At 37.4% G+C, this 19,105-nt stretch overlaps 1 protein-coding gene, 1 long non-coding RNA gene and 1 pseudogene across 17 annotated transcripts in view; 2 read left to right on the top strand and 1 right to left on the bottom strand.

Annotated features, from left to right (window-relative positions):
• The window catches only part of Bcas3 (BCAS3 microtubule associated cell migration factor), a 583,853-nt gene that overhangs the window by 375,520 nt on the left and 189,228 nt on the right, over positions 1 to 19,105 (top strand). The gene's annotated exons all lie outside the window — the stretch shown is intronic.
• LOC147823778 (uncharacterized) overlaps positions 1 to 19,105 on the bottom strand; it is a 70,948-nt gene that overhangs the window by 24,076 nt on the left and 27,767 nt on the right. The window lies entirely within an intron of this gene.
• LOC147823779 (large ribosomal subunit protein eL15 pseudogene) overlaps positions 3,233 to 19,105 on the top strand; it is a 38,751-nt pseudogene continuing 22,878 nt past the window's right edge. The window contains exon 1 of the transcript XR_015443266.1: positions 3,233 to 19,105. This exon is cut by the window's right edge and continues 22,878 nt beyond it. The product of XR_015443266.1 is annotated as a large ribosomal subunit protein eL15 pseudogene (transcript).

The raw sequence follows: 19,105 nt of genomic DNA, 5'->3' as shown, positions 1-19,105 counted from the left end.
GCCCACTAGTATTTAGCTCAGCCACACACGCTTTGAGTAATGTCCTACAATGTGAGGGTGTTTGATGATCTAAAAACAGTATTCTTCTTTTTTTCCTCTGGTACTGGGGATCGAACTCAGGACATTGCACTTGCCAGGCAGATGCAGCACCACTGAGCTACATCCCCAGCCACAAAAACAATATTATTCTTACATGTTGTAAGTTATAAGAACTCCTCATTTGACATCACCTCAAGTAATACTTGAAAGAACTCAAAGAGTAAGGAATATTATATTTTATAGGTTGTAAACGGAGGCTTAGAGATGTTAAGTGATTTTAGCATGGAGACTAACTGATAGAGCTGGGAGTCAAGCTGAGGTTTATAAATCCAAATCCTGTCTTTCAACCATGTGACACCGCATAATTCTTAGGATGCCAATGATTATAGCCAAAGTAGGTAATTGCTATTTGAGCTTCTTGATGAATGAAGGAAACTAAGGAGCATAATAAACTTTTCCCTATTGTGGCTAGTTTAGTCTTTGCAAAACAAAATGCCTTTCCTGGGAACTCATTTTGGCAAATTATCAATCGCAAAAGCCTTGACGTCCTCAAGTCTTATAAAGTAGCTTATCCAACTGCTGTTTGTCACAGTCTTCTCCCAACTACTGGTTAAGAGGAAGATACAACCAAGGCTGACTAACACCAGCATATAGTCCTGTGGGCATTTTCGTGAAGAATACATTCACTTTATGAAATATGTAAATGTTCCTTGAATCCTTATTTTGGTCCTTGCAGTGTTGGAGATGAGAAAACTGGTTTTTCCTCAACTCAAGGAGTTTTAGTTAGGAAAGATGAGGCACAAAGGCATTTGAATTACCAAAAAGAGGAAGAAATATTATAAGGTGGTGTATGAGTAATTGAAAATTAATGGTCTAATGCTTTGCTTTCAAGGAAACAAGAATCATACGATTAGAATTGTAATAATGGAAAAAAATTTAAAGTAGTGTAGTGTGAAAGCCCTGTGTTCATTCCCCAGCACCCTCCCCCAAAAGAATTGTAACCCTCATAGAGTCCTTAGTAATCCTACTTCCTTAACAGAAGGTAAAGCTCAGAAAACTAACTTGCAAACTTAAAGATGACCCAAGATATTGCCAGATCTAAAATTCAAGTTTAGATGGTTTTGACTATCAGTTTGTTGCCTGAACTGTGGTCTCTACCTGACCTGTAAACACTTAGATCTTTGACAGTTAAATGAAATCTCACCATCAGTATTTCCAGGCTTCTGACGTGGTATCTGTAAGGTATCCATGCAGCCTCCTGCTATGCCTTGGGCAGTAGGTCCTAGGTACAGTACTATAAAGACAGTCCCCTCACTTAAGCAGTTTACAGTTTAATACAGTTTACAACATGTATGGTGTATGTGCACGGTGTGTGTGTGTGTGTGTGTGTGTGTGTGTGTGTGTGTGTGTATCTAGACCACACAGCAAACTTCAGTAAATGCCACAGAGAAGTCTTGCATAAATATTCTGTGAGAGCCCAGAGGTGGTGGGGAGAACCCTGTCTATGAGGACTGGGGCTTATAGGGGATACATTAGATCAGGGAACAGTGTTTAGATGGATATTGCAAAGGAAAGTTCTGTGATTTACTTTATTTTTGTTAATGCTTTCATGATTAGTACTTATTTTCCTTACTCTTTCTAGTCTCATCTTTGTTTTCCATGTCTATTTTTTATCATAGTAGACACTTGTACACTTTCCTCGCTGCTATATAGCCTTTTAAAAATTTGCTGTAGCTGTATGGTTACTTTTCCTCCTCTTTGACATAATGTAGTACTGCCCACCTCCTTATGATAGGAATAATTTTGTTTCTGCATTGGGTTTTATCACTCTTTAGAAACAAAATTTATGCCCACTGACAAAATTCAATATTAGCTTATTTCATTTGCTAGGTCAGGCTTGGCTTTTCTTTTTTCCCATCTGTCTCCCTCTGTCATTCTCTTTTGCATTTCACTAACTCAAGGCTTTTTTCTGCCCTTTCCCCTCTATTACTCCCCCGCACTGGAAGATCTTTTTGATGACTCTTTGACACCGACTTTATATCTGTCTACAATGATCATACAGACCTGTCTTGTTCTTTGAGCTTTTTCCATTGCTTCCTTCTGCATTTTGTATTTGGGATTTAATTACTGTGCTGCGGGATGGGTTGCATTTATATAAAAAAATCAGTCAAATGAAAGTTAATTTCTTCTTAACAATGACTTTGAATGTGTAGAGATTAGGTCTTAATTTTCTCACTCTTTTCAAATATTTATCTCTAATTTTCCCTCCTGCCCAAGTCCAAAATTCCAGTGTTTTTTTCCTCAGTAATTTAATTAGGCCACAAGTTTGAGGCTTAATGGTAGATCAAAAAAATGTATGATATGCTTGAGAGATCAAGACAGCAAATTGATTACCGCTGTAGCAGAGGTTGGCAAATGTGGGAGCAGGAGCAGGTACTGCCCTGTGCTGCAGGATCTGAGTCAGTGATCAAGGTCAGTCTCAGTTCATTAGCTTCTGGGGGCTTATAGTCATTGTGAATATAGCTGCTTATACCTTATATTACAATTACAATATAGTACAGTTGTGGAATGGCTTATGTTCACTTCAGTCATGTCTGGGAGTAATGTAGGATGCTCAAGTTTTAGAGTAGCACATACCGATTTCTGGCCATTTTGTATAGTTACCTAATGCCCACAAGTGAAGAAATCATACCTCTCAAGATACAAGCATGGATAAATACAGCGCTCTATGCTAAGATTAGACAGAATTCTGTTCCTAATCTAATCACCCAAAATCATCTGTTTTGAGGAACAATATACAGGTATCTCCACTGAGCCCTGAGCTAACACATTATTTAAAATTGGAATATATTTTATGATCATCATTAATACCACAGCATCATAAAACATGTTTTATCAACAGTTCTAATATGTATTTTGTTCATATGCTCAAACAGCACCATATGTTATTTTGCCTATTTTGCTAAAAAGCCTTTTTTTTTTTTTTTTTTTTTGTACCGGGGATCAAACTTGGGTCCTTCTGCTTGTGAGGCAGGTGGCGGAACTACTGAGGTAAATCCCCAGCCCCTAAAAAGCCAATTTTTAAAGGTGTATTAAAGTGTTTCACTTGGGCTAGGGATATAGCTCAGTGGTGGAGCACTTGTTTAGAATGCATGCTGCACTGAGTTTGATCCCCAGTAAAATAAATAAATAAATAAATAAAATTAAAGTAAAAAGACTATTTTACTTGAAACAAAATACAGATCATTTTAAGGTTAAAGGTTTAAAAAAAAATACAGTAAGATTCTTCCTTTCTGTCTGGCACCAGCCATCAGGTAAGCCAAGATGGGTACATACTGTATATCCAGGAGTTGGGGGGAACCAGTCAGATGTGATACACTTTCTTCTGAGAGTATGCTGCTGGCAGTCCCACCAGTACTCCATAGGGCTTTCCTCCCCACCTGGCTGGATAAAGCATGTAGACTGGGATACACGCCATACAAGCTTATGCCACATACAGGATTCATGTGCACTGTGATGCCCACACCCAGCTCCCATGGATGCAACTTACAGAAAGCCTGTCCACTATGGTGTTAATCAGCTAAAGGTCACTTAAAGCTTTCAATCTGGTAGTTGAAGAGCTAGCTGGATTCCACTGCGGGGCTTAAAGAATCCCGAATTCTTACTGGTTTGTTGAAGATTCCACACACAGATTCTTTGAAGTTATTATTATTGATCTATTCCATAAAGCCATCAGAAGTAATCCTGATACCCAGTGGATTACCAGATCAGTACACACACATGCACATGCAAATCTCTGAGCTGAACCTGCAAGAGTTGGGTCCTTGGAAAGGACCACAAGTTCCACCATGCTGTGGTGGTTCTTACTGCGCAGCTTGTAGAAGGTGAAATGCTCTCCAGCTCCATCCTAAGTAATGTTTGTAAAATTCATATCTAATAAGCAGTTTGGGACAGTCAAACAAAATATAGCATGAAGATAACATCCATGTGTTCAGCCCTTTACACAGAAACATCACAACTTGGTTTGGGATTTTTTGAACATGGATAACTTAACTGTGCTATGTGATACAGTTCATTTGCTTAGGAATTCTTTAGTGTGCTTTAGAAGGTCTTCATGCCAACCTTCATAAATAAACACAAAATCTAAAAAATCAATATGCTTTTTCATTTGTTAAACACCTGTTAAAAGTACACTTGAGTAGCAGGTGATTTGTTGGTGGTAAGACAACATACTAGAGTTGTCTAAGCTAAAAGTATTAATGGATCATCTTTACTTTTCATTTAAAATAGATTTTTCAAAAAATATATATATTTTTCAGCCAGGAGGGGTGGTGCATGCCTGTAATCCCAGTACTGTGTGAGGCTGAGGCAGGAGGATTGTGAGTTCAAACCCAGAAGAAACAATTCAGGAAGACCCTATCTCAGCATACAAAACAAAAACAAAACCTGGAGATGTAGCTCAGGGAGGAGGCCCTGGATTTAATCTCCAATACTAGGGGTGGGGGTGGGAGTCTTGCTCCTTTAGATTTATATAAGCCGATTTGAATTTTCTTTTTTTTTAATTTTTGGTACTGGGGATCGAACTTGGGTCCTTGTGCTTGCACAGCAGGCAGCGAAACCACTGAGCTAAATCCCTGGCCCCTGATGTGAATTTTCTAAAAGTAAATTATATTCATTAAACTTAATTGGGTACTCCTTACATAGAATTTTACAAGGCTCCAATAAATGGAGACACTTCCCCTTCACCTGAAACAAATAAGCTGATTACTTACCTGATATAATGATTTGCAAAACAGTTAAAGACAGTGATCCCTGAGACATGGGAAACAAAGCAAGCACTGCAGTGGTCCCTGCTCTTAGCCAACACATAATTGGAAAAGGGAAATCCAAGTGGAGTACAGCTGTCTTCTTGAATGGACAAAATAAGCTTGGGGTACCCCAGAGGAAAGAAATGGAGAGAGACAGAGACAGGCTTATAGTGTGCTCTAGAGATCTGCAGAACAGATACTACAAGCCTTCAGCTGAGCACTGATCAGCATGTAGGAAATTATCCAAGGCCCAGGAAAGTACAGTGGACCCTTGACTTAAGAACTCAATACATTCCCGAGGGCTGGTTGTAACTCAAGTTGGTCAAGCTCCTCTACACAGCCTTCAGAGTCTCTCTCCTGTATGATTTTAGGCCACACTTTATTCCAGGCAGATAGATCTCAGTGCTTTAGAGAGACATTTGCCCAGGATTTCTCAATTAACCTCACACAGGAAAGGATTTTGTAATGTTTCTTCCAGAACTCTTTAAGGGTTAAATCTGTATCTGAGACCATTTGGAAGTGCAAGTGCCCATCATTTGGGTTTTAACTCAAGACTTTGGTCATGAGTTAAAAACTAAAATTCTGGTCATAACCCAAGTTGTTCATAGGTCAGGGCGGTTGTAACTTTAGGGTCCACTGTACCACTTCAGAAGATTAAAGGGAACATTTACTGGAACTCACACAGGCTGAGTATAATTTCTGTCACCCCATCAAGAATAGAAAATTCTCAGGGCCAGGGATTTAGCTCAGTGGTTCCAGCGCCTGCCTCGCAAGCGCAAGGTCCTGAGTTCAATGCCCAGTACCAAAAAAGAAAAAAAAATTCTCGGGCCGGGGATATTGCTCAGTGGCACCGCACCTGCCTTGCAAGTGCAAGGTCCTGAGTTTGATTCCCAGTACCAAAAAAAGAAAAAGAAAAGAAAATTCTCATAATTTACCTTCAAGCAGGTAGAAGCTTTTTGTCTCAGTAATGGGACACAATTACTTTTGACTTCCTCCAGTTCTGCCTAACACTTCTTAAAAGAAGCAAGGCAGGGCCAGGGATTTAGCTCAGTGGTTCCGCTACCTGCCTTGCCAGTGCAAGGTCCCAAGTTCGATCCCTGGTACTGGAAAAAAAAACCCCAAAACCAAGGCACATCATAATTAAATTGATTTTAACCAATAATAAAGAGAAAAATGTTGTAAGATTCTTATAGTATATGTAGCGTAATACTAAAGGAATACTTGGATAAGTTATAAATAAAAGCTATAAATGCAAGAGCAACCACTAAAATAACAGATATAGGTAATAGTCAGTAAATGAAATAAAATGGAATCCTAAAAATATTCATTTGGTCCAAAAAAAGCATGGAGATAAAAGGAAAATGGGAACAAAGTACATATAGACAACTAGAAAACAGAAAAAACAGCCATTTCAAAAATAATATTAAATGCAAATGATCTAAATACCAAATTAAATCAAGTGAGGTGGTACATATCTATAGTAACAGCTACTTGGGAAGTTAAACTGGGAGGATCACTTGAGCCTAGAAGTTCAAGTCCAGCCTGGGCAGCATAGTGATACCCCTTCTCAATCAGTCAGTCAATCAATCATCAACTGACTAAAAGAGAAGACTTGTCAAATTGTGTAAAAATAACAGTAGCCAACTATATGTTTCCTACAAGAAACCCATTTAAATGAAAAGACAAAAATAGGATAATATTATTTTTTAAAAGAGCAGTGATGGCTATATATAAAGGCCAAGTAAACTTTAAAACAATATTATCACAGAATAAAGGGATGCTTCATAATGATAAAGGGGTCAGGTAATGAAGATAACATATCAGTTCTAAATGTTTGTGTCCCTGGTTACAGAGCTTCAAAATACATGAAACAAAACTGATAGAAGTACACACAGAACTAGGTAAACACACAATTATAGTTGGAGATTTCAACATCCTTTTTTCAGTAATTGTGAAAAGAGTAGACAAAGAATTATCAAGTACAAAGATAGAACTATGATAACCAGCCTATGCTGATTGGCATTTATTAAAAAGCAGCAATAATAGACTTCACTTCCAATAGCAGAACCACTTCCTTCTCAAGTGCACACAAAGTAGTTCTACAACAATCCATACCCTGAGCCATAAAGCAAGCCCTAGTATATTTAAAGGATTTAAATCATACAATGTGTTCTCTGATAAAAATGGAATTAAAATATTAATCAGTAACCACAAAATATTTGTAAAACTCCCCAAATATTTGGAACCTAACACTTCTAAATAACTCAGGCTTCCACGGAGAAATAAAGGAGGAATTTATAATTTTTTGAACTACATGCAAATCAAGACAAAACAGTCAAAATTTGTGGGAACGCTAATGCAGTACTTAAGAGGAAATTTTAAGCAATAAATGCTTATATTAGAAAAGAAGAAAGAGTTCGGTAATCCCAACTCACATCTTAGAGCTAGAATAAGGAGCTATTATAGTTGATGTAGTTCTTTAGTAGAGCTCATGGTTTCTGTATGTGAGGTCCAGTGTCCAATCTCCAGCACCATATTAAAAGAAAATCTAGAATCTAGAATAAGCATCAAGATAGAAATTATTTAAATAAAAATGGAAAAACTGGAGAAAATCAGTGAAACTTTAGTTTCTTGATTTCAACACAACTACATGATCATTTTTCAAAAGGATAAATTGGGCCTGTTGGTATAGCTCCATGGTAGAGCACTTAGTGCCTAGCGTACACAAGGCCCTGGGTTCAATCCCCAGCACTGCAACAAAATGAGAGAGAGTAGGAAGGAGGAAGAGGAAAGGGGAGGAGAAAGAAGAAAGAAAGAAAAGGGAGGGAGAGAAAACATCTGATTTCATAAAAATCAAGACTGTCAATTCTAATGATTCAACACTATTTTGTTTGTTTGTTTGTTTGTTTTTTGGTACCGGGAATCAAACTTGGGACCTTGCACTTGCGAGGTAGGTGGTGGAACCACTGAGCTAAATCCCTGGCCCTGATTCAACACTGTTAATGAAATGTCACACATCTTTTTCTTTTTTTATGGTACCGGGGATTGAACTCGGGACCTTGTGCTTGCAAGGCAGGTGCCGGAACCACTGAGCTAAATTCCCGGCCCTACACATCTTTAATTATGGTGAAAGCATATTTTTATGGGTCTCCTGAGAACATTTGACATTTATTAGCAATTTTGAAGTTGCTCAGTAGTAACTCAGTACTCATCGTTAATCTGTTCTGGGAGGTGGGAGAAGTATCAAAAAGTGACAAGCACCAAACAAATCATTTTGGCTGGAAAGGTAGCAGGGCACAAGGCAATCAACACCAATAAGTTCTAGCTCATGTGTCAAATACCAAACAAAAACAAGTAATGGGACAAAATTTTTGCATCACAATGTATTGGGTACCAAATGTGATGAGTTTGAAAGCAGTGAAGTACCAAGGCATGACTGTATATTATTGTAAAAGGTGGTCACCATGCTGTCCAATAGATCTCAGAAAAAAATGTATTCCACATAATTGAAACTGTGTCCTTTCACCTACATCTCCTTTCCTAACCTGTCAGCCTGTGGTAACCACTATCTTCTCTGTGAGCATGATAGTTTTAGATTTCATGTGTCAGTGAGATCATGTTGTATTTATACTTCTGTGTCTGGCTTATTTCACTTAGGGCAATGTTCTCCAGGTTCATTCACGTTGTTGCAAATGACTAGACTGAATGAATATATGTATACATATGTACATCCATCTATCTATCTATCTATCTATCTATCTATCTATCTATCTATCTATCTATCTATCTATTTAGATTGATTCCGTAACTTAGCTATTGTGAATAGCACTGCAGTGAGTATGAGAGTACAGATATCTCTTCGACATACTAATTTCATTTCTTTTAGATATATATCCAGTAGCAGGATTGCTGATGTTTGTATGTTTATAATAAGGTATGACCCAACTCTGATTTCACGAATTATATGGCTTAAACTTATACAAGAGATTCTGATTTTTATAGTCTTCAAAAAGGGGGAATATAAACTGAAGAAAGATATTGACAAAGAGAATGTTAGGTGTATCCCTATTTTTCTTTTATTTTTACTCAGTGCCACAATTTTTAGTTTTATTTCATTACAGCAAAAGTTAAAAACAAATACAGTCCTTGAAAAGCCAAATTCCCTTTCCCATGTTGGTAGTGATTTTTTTTCTTTTTGATAGGTTGAAAATTGTGCATTAAACTTGATGATACTTTCAATATTTTACTTTACAAATGGACAAATTATTTGAACAGATTTCACTGACGAAGTAACATGTCAAATGAGCACATGCAAAAATGTACAAGACCATTAATATTTAGGGAATTGCAAATTAAAACCACAATGAGATATCACTACAAATTTATTAGATTCTCTAAAACTAAAGGTACTGATTATACCAAATGGTGTCGAGGACATTCAGCAACTGGAATTCTCATACAGTGTTATTGAAAATAACCTAACCCTAAGGCTGAGACAGGAGGATTGCCACAAGTTCGAGGTCAGCCCCTGAACTACATAGCAAGACCCTGTCTCAAAAAAAAAAAAATTGAATTATAAATTTTGAAATACAGTTTGACAGGTTTGTTTTTTTAAAAAATTTTGTTTTGTTTTGTTTTTTGGTGCTGAGGATTGAACCCAGGACCTCACACATGCTAATAAGCACATGCTCTACCTCTAAGCTATACTCCCACCTCAGCAGTTTCTTTTTTTAAAAATTAATTTTATTGGTACATTTTAGGTATACAATATAATGACATTCATCATTGGAAATTTGCACCTTTACATAATCTCTCTTGGTTCTTATTTTTTCCCCTTCCCCTACCCTCCCTTCAACCCCTCCATCCTTCCCTATTTATAAACTTTGTTTCCATTTTTTCTTTTTTTTTTTTTTGGAGGGAGGACCAGGGATTGAACTTGGGACCTTGCTCTTGCGAGCCAGGCGGTGAAACCACTGAGCTAAGTCCCCAGCTTTCATTTTCTCATATTAATTCGATTCCCTTCTTTCCTTTCTCCTACCCCTCCCACTTCCCCTCCCTCTTTGCACCTTTTCTTCCTATTTTACATTATCTGTTGTACCTTTTAGTCCTTATTTACACTTTCACTTTCTCACACTAGAGAAACTATTTGGTATTTACACATGTGTGTCCTATTTATTTCACTTAAGAGTATCACCTCAATGTGCATCCATTTAGCTATAAATGCATCTAATTTCTCATTTTTTATGGCTGAGTAGTACTCCATTTTATTTTTTTAGAAAACCCACATTTTCTTTATCCAGTCTCCAGTTGATAGGCAGTTGGGCTGCTTCCAAGTTTTAGCTCTTACAAATTGTGCTGCTATGAACATGGGTGCACATATATCACTGTGATATGATTCTTTTAATTCTTTGGGGAAGATACCCAGCAGGGGAATAGCTGGGTCAAGTGGGACTGCCAGTCCTAGTTCTTTGAGGTATGTCCATACTGATTTCCACAGTGGTTGCACCAGTCTGCACTCCCACCAGCAGTGGAGCAGGGTTCCTCTTTCCCCACACCCCCGCCAGCATTTGTTATTGGTTGATTTCATGATAGCAGCCATTCTTTCTGGGGTGAGGTGGAATCTCAGCGTTGTTTTCATCTGCATCTCTCAAATGACCAGTGATGTTGAACATTTTTTCATATGTTTATTTGCTATTTCTACTTCTTTGTCTGAGAAATGTCTGTTCCTTTCAGATGCCCATTTTTGGATTGGGTCTTTCAATTTGGAAGGTCTGATTGTTTTATGTTCTTTATAGATTCTAGATAGTAGACTTTTGTCTGAAGAACAGCAGGTAAAATTTTTTTCCCACATTATAAGTTGTCTCTTCACTCTGTTGGTGGTTTCTCTTGCTGTGCAGAAGCTTTTTAGTAAGAAGAGATCCCACTTGTTGATTGTTTTTGTTTTGTTTTGTTTTTTTGGTACCAGGCATTGAACTTAGGTCTTTGCACTTGTCCAGCAGGCGGCGAAACCACTGAGCTAAATCCCTGGCCCGGCCGCTCGTTGATTGTGCTAGTTCACGAGCAGCTGAAGTTTTGTTCATAAAATCTTCCTACACCAATGTTTTCAAGAGTTCTACCTAACCTCTGTTCCAGTCAGTTCAGCATTTCTGTTTTAATATTTAGATCTTTAATCCATTTTAATTTTAGATTAGTGCATGGTGAGAGATAGAGGTCTAGTTTTAATCTTTGGCAAGTTGAAACCCAGTTTGTCCAGCACCATTTATTAAAGAAGCTGTCTTTCCTCCAGTGAGGATGTTTGGGTCCTTTGTCAAAGATGAGGTGCCTGAGTATGTCTGGTGTTGTTTCTGCATCTTCTAATCTGTTCCACTGTTCCTCAGGTCTGTTTCTTTGCCAGTACCATGCTGTTTTTAATCACAGTAGCTTTGTAGTAGAGTATCAACATGGGGGTTGTGATACCCCCTAACATGTCTCTGTTGCCTAGAATTGCTTTTGCTATTCTAGGTCTCTTCTTGTCCCAAATGAATTTTTGGATTGCTTTCTCAAGGTCTGTGAAGTATGCTGCTGGGGTTTCAATTGGGATTGCATTGAATCTATATAGCAGTTTTGGAAGTATGGCCATTTTCACTATGTTGATTCTTCCTACCCAGGAACAAGGGATGTCTTTCCATTTTCTGATATCATCTTCAGTCTCTCTTTTCAGAGTGCTTTGGTTTTCAGAGAAGAGTTCTTTGTTTTGTTAGGTTGATTCCTAGGTATATCCGTTTTTTGGATGCTATTGTGAAAGGAATTGTTTGCCCTCTTTCTCAATGAGTCTGTTGTTTGTGTAGAGGAAAGCTATTGATTTTTGTGTGTTGACCTTGTATCCAGCTACTTTACTGAATTTGGTTAAGTCTAGAAGACTTTTGGTGGAGTTCTTGGGTCTTCTATGTAGAGTATCATGTCATCTGCAAATAATGACAATTTGACTTCTTTGTTTCCTATCTTTATTCCTTTTATTTCTTTCTCTTGTCTAATTGTTGTGGCTAATGTTTCCAAAACTATATTGAACAGGAGTGGTGATAGTGGACATCCTTATCTTGTTCCTGATTTTAGTGTGAAGGATTTCGTTTTTGGCCATTTAGTATAATATTGGCTGTTGGTTTTTCCTAGATGGCTTTTATCAGATTGAGGTGGAGACCATCTATTCCAGTTTTTTGTAGGGTTTTTATCATAAATGGGTGTTGGATTTTGTCAAATGCTTTTTCTGCATCTGTTGAGATGATCATATGGTTTTTGTCCTTGGCTCTATTGATATAGTGTATTACATTGATTGATTTGCATATGTTGAACCACCCCTGTATCCCTGGGATGAATCCCACTTGATCAGGCTGTATGATCTTCTTAATGATCTCCTGCATTCTATTTGCCAGTATTCTTATTAAGGATTTTTGCATCTATGTTCATTAATGAGATTAGTCTATAGTTATCTTTTTCGATTGGGTCTTTCTCTGCTTTGGGGATCAAGGTGATGCTTGCTTCCAGGAATGAATTTGGGAGTATTGCTTCTCTTTTAGTTTCATTGAAGAGTTTAAACAGTAGTGGCAGTAGTTCCTCTCTAAATGTCTTGTAGAATTCAGCAGTGAAGCCATCAGGACCCAGGCTTTTCTTGGTTGGTAAGTTTTTAATTACGTTTTCAATTTCATTGATTGATAGTGAGGTGTTTAGAGTTTTTAGGTCTTCTTCGTTCAACTTCAGTAATTCATACTTATCTAGGAATCTGTCCATTTCTTCTTTGTTTTCCATCTTATTGCTGTATAGGTTCTCGAAGTAGGTATTGATGATCCTCTGGATTTCTGCTGGGTCCGTTGTAATTCCATCCTTTTCATTCCTAATTGCATGGATTTGGGCCTTTTCTTTCCTTTTTCTGATAAGGTTGGCTAAGGGTTTGTCAATTTTGTTTATTCTTTCAAAGAACCAACTCTTGGTTTCATTGATTTTTTTGTATCGTTCTCTTAGTCTCCATTGCATTGATTTCTTCTGTGATCTTTATAATTTCCTTCCTTGTATGAGCTTTGGGTTTGTCCTGCTTTTCTTTTTCTAGAAGCTTAAGGTTCAGCATCAGGTTGTTTAATTGGGCTCGCTCTGTTTTCCTAATAAGTATTCAATGCCACGAATTCCCTCGTAAGACTGCTTTCATTGTGTTCCATAGCTTCCGATATGTTGTATTGGCATTGTCATTTAATTGTAGGAACTGTCTGATTTCTTCTTTAATTTCCTCTGTGACCCATTTATTATTCATAAGTGAATGTTGTTCAATTTTCATGTGTTTTTGAAATTCTTGTGGTTTCTTTTGCTATTGATCTCCAATTTCATCGCACTATGGTCTGACACAGTATACAGGGGATAACTTCACTTCCTTTGTACTTACTTGAACATGTGCTGTGAGTGAGTATGTGTTCTGTTTTGGAGAACAATCCGTGTGCAGTTGAAAAGAATGTGTATTCTGATTTTGCAGGGTGAAACCGTCTGTAAACATCTGTTAAGTTCATTTGTTCAAGAGTTTGATTGAGTTCTAGTATTTCCTTGCTTGTATTTTGTCTAGTTGATCTATTTGTACCATTGGGGTATTAAGGTCCCCCAGTACTATTGTATTAGTGTTTATTTGATTTTTCAAGTCTGTTAGTATTTCTTTTGTATAGTTGGGCATGCTAGTGTTTGATGCATATATATTTATGATTGTCATCTCTTCTTCTTGGATTATTCCCTTTATAAGGACGTAGTGTCCTTCTTTGTGTCTCTTAATCAGTGTTGGTTTGAAATCCACTTGATCTGCAAAGAGGATAGCTACTCCTGCTTTTTGGGGGGTTCCTGTCAGAGTATTGTATTCCATCCTTTAACTTTCAGTCTATGAGTTTCTTTTTGAATTAAGTGTGTTTCTTGTATGCAGCATATTGTTGGATCTTGCTTCTTGACCCATTCTGCCAGTCTGTTTCTTTTGCTTGATGAACTATGACCATTAACATTGATGGTTGTAACTGATACGTATTGACTTATCATTGTCATGACTTTTTCTTTTTGTTGGATTCTCCCCCTTTGTGTTTAATTTTCTTGTCATGGCCAATGGATTCACTCCGCTGGACTTCCTGGGGTTGTGATCTCAGCAGTTTCTTAAACATTAAACATGCACCTATCATATGACCCAGCCATTACACTCTTTTAAGTATTTAACCAAGAGAAACAAAAGCATTTGTTCATATAAGGAATTATATATGGAAGTTGGATGTCACCTGTATTTGTAGTAGTCATGAAGTGGACGTAATCCAAATATCTATCAGTAGGTAAATGGTTAAATGGAATATTACTCAGCAATAAAAATAAATGAAGTTTTGTGTTTATTTTTTGTTGTACTGGTGCTTCATCCCGATGCCTTGTCTATGCTAGGTAAGTACTGTACCACTGAGCTACATCCCCAGCCTGGGAATGCATTTTTGTAAGTACAATAATATGAGTGAGGGGCCGGGGATTTAGCTCAGTTGTTCTGCTGCCTGCCTCACCAGCACAAGGTCCCCAGTTCGATCCCTGGTACAAAAAAAGGTTTTTTTAATTAAAAAAAAGACAAGTGATATGAATTCGTCTCAAATAATTAAGGAGGTAGACCAAGGGAATGCATACAATTCAATTGCACTAGAGGCTGCTAGCTAATCTATTGTAATAGAAAGGAATGACTAGTTTCCTCAGTATAGAGGCAGAATGAGAGCCTAAATAAATAACAGAGGGGCATAATGAAATCTTTGGCTGTGATGGCTCTGATGGTAAGTCTAAACTTGTAAATTATACACTTTCAATATGTACAGCTTCTTGTCTGTTAGCCAAACTGTTAAATTCTCAAGGTTGGTTGATTTTACTTTCATTCTAAATTCTGTTCAACCTTGCTATTTTGAGATGTTTGGCTTAGTATCAATGAATCTAGTAGGTCCAGTAGTTAGTGACTACTTATTGTACCAGATTTGCTTCTGAACCCATTACTGTTTAATGAGAGAGCTAAATCCATAGAATTTTGATTCTGGACGAAACAGTAGAGGTATGTTACATAAAAATGTGTATTACAGCTGCTAATCTTTTGTGCAACATCTATACATTCTATCATAATACGAACTTTATCTTTGAATGTTTGGGTTGGTATTTTGCTTAGGACTCTTCAAATACAGACTTAAATCCAACTCTTACCTTTCTGAATTCACAGCTTCTGGTTTGGTGGGCTATGCATCCCTAATCTGCTATTTTATTCCATGGAAGATTGCTTGGATGTTATATTTTGAAATCTGTATTGCAAAATCTTTTATCCTTTTATTGGTTCAGTACTTTAAGCCTGAGACATAAAAAAGAAGGCTATCAGTGAAAATCAATTGAAATATAGTTAAATAAAGATCTGATGTAAAAGGCAGAAGGCTTAGTTGCAGCACAATATAATCAATTAGGGCTCTTCAGCTGCATACAGAGTTTTACCCATCCAATCACTTTTCACACATTTCCTCCATTAGCTTGACTAGGGTTCTTCTTTTCTTTTTTTCTGATGTGAATTATGATGAATGAGATCGTTGTTATGAATGTAGAGATGGGTCATTATCCTACTGAAACCCGACTGTGCTGGCGTTTAGTGATTAGGGCTATCTGCTGCTGCCATCAATAAAGTACAGATTTATCTGTCTCAAGCTATGATTGGGAAGCTATAGTCATTGTTATCTAATTCGTTGTTATCTAATTCATTTAACAATGTTAAAATACAAATTTATTACAATACAAAATTGTTTTTGTTCATCTGGGTAATTTACATAATTTTTAAAGTTAGTAATGAGGTAAAGGAGTATAATTTATCAACTAGAGGTAGGATGTTTTTCATGGCTTAAACTCTAACATCTCTCTGGAATTAGTATCCCAAATTTAGCAACCTGGGTATAGCTCTTCAAGTTGTCAAAAAATGCAGCTAATGAATGAAGCTTAGATCCCCTACAAGAACAGGCTGAAACTGTAAGCAATAATAAGCATCCGTTTATTGCAGATGTCCTATGGTTGTTACATTCTTTGAAATGATGTGATTGTTTTCTGAGCTCTGTGCATTCAAGAAACAGGAGGGAGTTAATTGGATTCTGTTTAATGTACTACATGATTTAGATGCCATTACTAGCTAAATCGAGCCCGTCAGCCAAACTGTAGCATATTTATTTTATTTTTTTTTAAATCAACCCTTCCAAAACTACCCAACTACCCAGAAAATGCCCAGCTAGACACAGTTACTGACTTTTAATCAAACTCGTTTTTATTTGCCCTTAAAATTTATTTTGTTGTTTCTATTCCAGACACCTATTGTCACAGAAAATGGCTGTCTCCTTAAATCTAAAATATAGTGCCTACAGTACTCCACCCTCACAGATGTCAGTACATAGGTAGAATCATTACATTGTCTGCAGGTGTGGAGAATTTTAATGTTATGTGGAAAGGCAGGACTTGTTGCCTGCCAGCGCTAACACCAGTAAAGATCCCCGGTGTGGAGACACTGTTCTTAAAATGAAAGCAGGGTGGCCTTTGAGGCCCATTGATGAAAAGACCAGTGTCAGGTGCCATCACATGGAGGGAGGAGTGTTCAGTGGTAGAAGAGTTAACAAACACCAAGAGCAGTGCTCATCTTGTAGCTTTAGTGAGGCTTAATCTGTAAGCTTGATTACCTCCTAACCCTCTATCTCTTGTCTCTCCCTTCAAGCACTGTAGGGCTTTATGGTGGTATTAGTGGCATTTTGCCCATCATTGGCTTTAGGGAAATTATTTTACAAGAAAGAAAAGCAGAAAGACACGATCTGTCTGCAGTGTGGTCATTAACACAATAACAACCATTTGAACTCTGCAGGGCAGGAGGGGATGTCTGTCCTTACTAGAAAACTGAAGGTGAAATGTCAGGGTTTTTTTCCTTTTTTTTTTTTTTGGCACCTGCCCTATTGGCATCATCATCTGGAAGGACTCACTTTAAAAACTTTAATTAAACCTCATCATATGTCATGAAGAGCTCTTTGTATTCTGTGATACTTCATAAAAATACATCCTCAAGCAGTAGCTCTCTAGGATTGTGAGTTCTTTTAAAGACACATACACAGATTTGCTATGTAATTAATTCTCAGTATTGAGATATTTTGGAGTCTGAGGGCCAGATTGAGAGCTCTCTGTTTTGCCGAACATCATTAAGTCATTAGTGTAGGGGACTTGTGAAGGGCCGATTAAAAGCTCAGAGAAGCCCTTGTACATTTTTATATTAATCCCATGAGCTATCCAATATTCTCTTTTCTCTTTCTAATGAGGAGTCTGAGAATATGCTGTATTATTTCATTTTTTTTTTAATTTTGGAAGGTAAACAAAGACTGAAAATGATTATGGTTATGGATAAGAGATTAAACTATCCAGCCAAGAAACTGCAATAAACAAGTAAATATTGAGCCAATATATTTTAAATTGGGAGCCATTAGGTAGAAATAATGTGGCTTAAATTTTGACTTCGTGTGGTCAGGGGATGTGAGAGAAGCAGTGAGAGTTGCCCGCAGAGTACTTTAGAGTTAACTGTCAGGTCAGCTGGAGAACAGGGCTGCCCTAGAAGTGTGAGAAAACAGCTCAAGGCCTGATAGCAAGTGATAGTTAACACTTTCTGCCTTTGTCAGAGAGCATGGGTCCTTGCGGTGTGTCTGTACAGTGAGACAGAAACCTGCAGGCAGACCTCACAGATGGCACATGGCATTGTCTGCAGTAGGCTTTGTGCTTTAGGCAGAGAATAAAGTTATCCCAGCAATGTAGCCCTTGGGATGACAGGGAAAGAAGATGACCATGTAGAGCCAGCCAGAGCATAGAATTTAAGTTGCATGAGGACAGGGTCTTACCTTTTGTCATTGATCCCTAGCTGTTGGAATAATTGTCAGCAAATAACGGCAAATTTGACTAAAATTTTTAGTTCATTAATGACAGTGCATATGTGCCCAAATTCACGTATGGTAAGGCTTCACACTCACAAGTCTATCTGTAGCACATGTAGCATTCTAAACAGACCAGAGCAAGATATGAAATTGCCGTGAGATAAATCTGAAATTTTAAATGTATATATGTTTTTCCAAACAAATTTTCAGAAACGAACTTGTCTATATTCCCTTGAACAAAAATTTTATTATTGCTCGTACAACTTCACCAAAATCTGGTGGTACTGACTTTTTTTTTTACTCATTTGCCAATCTTAGGCAAGAAGTTTTTATTGTCATTTGCCTGAGTCCCCCTTTAACATGGAGTCTTGCTATGCTGACCAGGCTTGTCTTGAACTCCTGGGCTAACAGCATCCTCCTGCTTCAGCCTCCCGACTAGCTGAGACTAAAGGTACACACTGTTACACCTGGGTGACATTTGTTGTTCATTTTTTATTTGGCAGATGGTCTGTTTCTTATTTGTTAAATTTATAAGTTCCCAGAATATAAGTACATTACCTTATATATTGTATCTTCTGAGCTTGATCCTTGACAAAGGACTCAGTGAAGTGTCTTTTGTTAGGTTAAAAATGTTAAACGTTATTATTGTTTTCATTACCCATTTCTCTTACAGAAAGCCTCCCTGTCTTGGATATATTGAAGTTCACCATCATTTTCCTATATTTCTTCCTCCCAGCTGTTAGTAAACACGAGGAGTAGATTTTGGAAAGTATTTTCTGGCAGTTAATGTTGTGATGGCGTGATTCTGTTCCTGTCACTCTGCTCATCTTCATAAACACATTCTGGGTAATAAGAATTATCTCTAAAAATCAAAGGAAATGCACGTTTTTCGTTGTCTGCTCCGAAGTGCATAAGATTATAGCAGAAGATAGAAACTTTGTAGTTGCTTAGTATTCATTTGTAACATGAAAAATCTGTAATCTTGCTTTGCTTTTGAGACTTGAAATGTTCTCCCCTAATGCACCGTCATTTTAAATTTTGTAAGCGTCTTAAAATTTCTGAGAGGCGTCTAAGCAGGTTACAGCTGTACTTTTAGCTTGTTTATTAGCGGGAAGTATGGATTATGAGCTTGTGAGAGGCCCCTCCCTTTGTAACTTTATTTTGAAGCATTATAAATATGGAGAAAAGGATAAATAATACCATAATAACCCTCATTGCCCATCATATGTCTTCATTGCCATACTTACTTCATCCCTATCTCCCTAACCTTATTCCTTGTTGATTATTTTAACAGCTTTATTTAGGTACAATGATGTATATCCCTATAAT

This window comes from Heterocephalus glaber, unplaced genomic scaffold, assembly GCF_053883595.1.
Source record: "Heterocephalus glaber isolate CG9 unplaced genomic scaffold, H.glaber_assembly_v1.0 deba00001564, whole genome shotgun sequence".
In the NCBI taxonomy this organism is placed as follows: Eukaryota; Metazoa; Chordata; class Mammalia; order Rodentia; family Bathyergidae; genus Heterocephalus; species Heterocephalus glaber.
This window is presented reverse-complemented; position numbering and strand designations above follow the sequence as displayed.